The following is a 3,964-nucleotide window of genomic DNA, read 5'->3' as shown; positions in this document are numbered from 1 at the left end:
GATATTCTTGTTTCATCAACTTGTTTGTCAATAGCTTGCCTCGTTTTAGAAATTGTTCATACGTAGAGCATGCTCTTGCGTATCGAATCAACTGAGAGACATAAACCCATATGCAGGTGACAAGGGTACATGTATATTGCTACATAAGTAAGGGAAGTTGACGATTGAAAAGTTGAAGTCATCATGTTTATCATAAAGCTTTGTTGTTAGGTTACCATTAACGTCTTTTTCTAGTAAAATATCTAAATATGAAACAGATGTGTCAGAATATGTGGTATCTTTTATTTCAAGCTCACTGGGATATATCGAGTCGATTGATTGATTGACTATTATTGTTTAACGCCGAGTCGGCAATATTTCAGCCATATTTCGGCGATATCGAGTCGACATATGAATGAAAGTAACTATTGTTAATTGAAAATACGTCGTCGATACATCCAAATGTCGAGTTGAAAGCCACAACAAGTGTTTTCTTCTTCTCATGTAAAAGTTTTTGAATAAATTATGCTTCATATGAATACAAAAATAGGTCTGCTAATATGGGGGCGCAATTGGTTCCCATGGGAATTCCAACAGATCGTTAGAAGATCTGATCTCCAAAAACTACATAGATATTGTCAATCAGAAACTCAAGCATCCTTTTAATATCAACTTCAGTGTACTTGTGTGTACAATCAGATTGCTTTTTAACAAAATAATTCTGTAAATGACCAATGACAAGGTAAGCATATTTACGAGTTCCATTTTTATTGAAAAAGCAGCTATGATGTCCAAAAGCCTGGACTTTAATTTATCGTGGGGAATAAAACAAGGCTGCCAACTCCGTCTGTCATCCGAGAGGCACTACCAAGGATTTCTTTTAATGTACTATAAAACGATACCTACCATTAAAAACGGTTTGATCACGCTGTGTCCCAAATATTTCCTCCACTAAACATCTGCATGTCACAATAATATAAGTTTATTTATTGGGTCAAATGGCATGATTTTCACCGACAAGTTAACGTTTTTGGAACTGATCAAAGCTTATCCAACGGAAGTGAAGGCATTACGTCACCTATCGCAAGGAGGATAGCTCTGCTGCTTAACTGAGAAGTTCCGAGAGTGTACATGGGAACAATGAAAAGGTAAGAGAATGACGAAATATTTAATTTGGCGCATATTTACAAAATCGAAAAAAATCTAATTTAAGAAATAATAATTAAAATTAAGCGGCGATAAATTGCAAGCATTCTTTATCACCTTTGGTGCTGGAAAATTTGGTAGAAGGCAGTCAGAGTCAATATATTAACAAAAACAAATATGAATCCGATGTTACCAGTAGAGCAATTTGTAATGCAATTAAAAACATTTAAGAATGTTATTGTTAACAGTTCGCTCAACAGAAGACTGGTCCAAATTAACACAAAGATATTGTGGTCTTTCCTGGAACATGGAGTCTGCCACTCAATCTGAAATAGAGTTTATAAATACTCCGTCATTATTACCACCAGATTTTTTTTTTGTGATAACAAACAATATAAAAGAAATAAAAATTGGACTCTTTACTGGAGAAATAATAAATGAAGGAAATCCATGATTGAAACTGATTTACAGTCAGATGGAAAATATTCACTAAATATGATTGGGAAAAAATTGACCCTGAAAATTTAGGTTTACAAAGTCACTTTTCACTAACTTCTCAGTCTGTGAAATCATTATTTAAAATCATTGGACATCTTCAATACTGCAGAGGAGTGAATACCATTGAAAGAAAAGAATTACCCCATTTTCAGGAACATATTTGTAGTGTTGGTGATGAGAATAGTGAAATTCTTCAATTCAGGTCCAAAAAGTGTTTCAAAGTCCTGCCATTTAACTCATCAAATGACTCATCATATTCAACTTGTAAGAACTGTAAAAAATTGAACATGAAACCAAAAATGAATAAATCTGAGTGTGATGCACAAAATACTGATGACAACGTTACACACAAAAAACAAGTTACAAAAAATGATGAGATTATACTACAAAAAACTGATAATGATGATTTGAGTACAATTTTAAAGACAATCTTTCCTGAATGTTCTTTGAAAATGCAAACATTTCTGATGAACCAAAAAATGGCTTTAGAGCGAAACTCAAATAGCAGAAGATGGAGTAAAGAAATTGTTCGACTGTGTTTGACATTGTATTGCAGAAGTCCAAGGGGTTATAGTGAATTGAGGAACAGTAATTTTCTGATATAACCCTCTCAGAATTTATTACGAAAGTAGAAGAACTCTATTCACCAAGAGGGTGGGATTAAAAAAGATATGCTTGAATGGATGGCTAATGAAGCCAAATTGAAGAATATTCCCCCTGCAGGATATGAAGGCGAACTCATCATTGACGAAATGTCGATACAACCAGATTTACAATTTCGCAAACAAAATAATGATATTGAAGGGATTGGATTTACTGAATGTACTCCAGAGTCCATTGTATTTGACCAAATGAAAAAAGGCAAAAGAGAAAAAACTCTAGCTACTCATGTTTTGCAATTGGTATTTTTAGGCTTCACCGGTTTTCGCTTCCTATTTGCCCATTTTCCATCTCATAGCGCCATGAACTTTATTTACTTCTATGGAAATCTAGATCTGTAAACATGCTTTCAACATTTGGGTTCACAATTTAATATATCAGTATAGATGGTGCCCAAAGCAATCGAGACCTGTACAAAATACTGATACCAAATTTGATACTTTAAATCCAATTACATGTTCATTCAAAAACATTTTCTCTCAGAATGAAAATCAGAAGTTATTCTTCATCATGGACATATCACTTGTGTTGAAAAAATAAGAAATAATGTATCAAAAAGTGGAAAAGCTGCATTCTGTAAAAGACATTTGAAATATGAGGACACATTTATAGAATGGGATCACTTCAAAGGGGCATATCTGTGGGAGATTTCTACAAACCCATTTCCTATCCATCACAAACTCACACAGGGACATATCTACTTAACATCAGAAAGTAAAATGAGGAATCATTTGGCTGAAGATATGTTAAACGGTGAGATGTTGCATCTAATGAAACTTTATCGTGAGAGTTTAGGTGATGCTGGGCACAAGCTGGATGGAACGATAGAAATGTTGACCAATACTAGTGCACTAATAAGGAATTTAGAGACTCTAGACCAATCACTGATGTCAGTGATGACAGACTGAAGGAAAACAATAATGCACTGCAATGGTTCATTAAGTGGGGACAGACAGTCAAACAGGATAAATTGATTAAAAACAAGGAAAAACATCTCATATCTCATCAGACAAGGGAAGATATAATTTCTTCAATTATGGGATTTGAAGAGTTGTGTGTATACAAATTAAAGTCTTGCAATGCATCCATCATCCTGAGTCGTGTCAATAGTGATGTGATAGAGAACATGTTCTGTCAGCAGAGAACATTACATAATGGGGCCAATACTAATCCAACCTACCTAGGTTATTGTCATTCAGTTAATTCAGTAATTCTTGGGCAAGTCTGAATATCTCGAAAATCGTAGGTGGTGGTGAAGGAGCACAATTACCAGTACATCATGGAGTAAAACCGAAGGTATGGAATATAGCTGTAAAAGAAAATAATTAAGGGAAAAATTTTATTTTATTTTATTTTTTTTGGAAACATGCATCCTTCCATTGATGAACAATTATATTCTCTGAGAATTCACTCCTTAATTAAGGTGTTGAATGCAATACATGTAGAAAATCAATTTATAGGTATACAGGTAGTCTTTATCTTGAAAAATATTACAGCTACTTAATGTATGGTTACTGTCATTAAAATTTTTAACTTCTGATAGAGAAGAGTACACTATTTTGGTTGCAAACAATTGGAATAATTAAAGAATCATTAACTAAAGGCAAAAATTACATGTAATTTGAAAGAAACAAATATAAACTGAATACATTACAAATATCAGAAACCATATAAGATAATT

General features: G+C 33.4%; 1 long non-coding RNA gene across 1 annotated transcript; it reads right to left on the bottom strand.

Moving 5' to 3' along the window:
* Positions 1-1,375: 1,375 nt before the first annotated feature.
* On the bottom strand, positions 1,376-3,542 carry LOC133184570 (uncharacterized). The gene is made up of 3 exons (XR_009720818.1): positions 3,464-3,542; positions 1,765-1,894; positions 1,376-1,451 (listed from the first exon to the last, which is right to left on the bottom strand). It is a non-coding gene; the product is annotated as an uncharacterized LOC133184570 (long non-coding RNA).
* Positions 3,543-3,964: the final 422 nt, after the last annotated feature.

Source organism: Saccostrea echinata, unplaced genomic scaffold (assembly GCF_033153115.1).
Source record: "Saccostrea echinata isolate AGI-Se365-2 ecotype Australia unplaced genomic scaffold, CSIRO_AGI_Sech_v1 ptg000010l, whole genome shotgun sequence".
NCBI lineage: Eukaryota > Metazoa > Mollusca > Bivalvia > Ostreida > Ostreidae > Saccostrea > Saccostrea echinata.
Note: the sequence above shows the minus strand (reverse complement) of the source record. Positions and strands in the feature narration are given on the sequence as shown.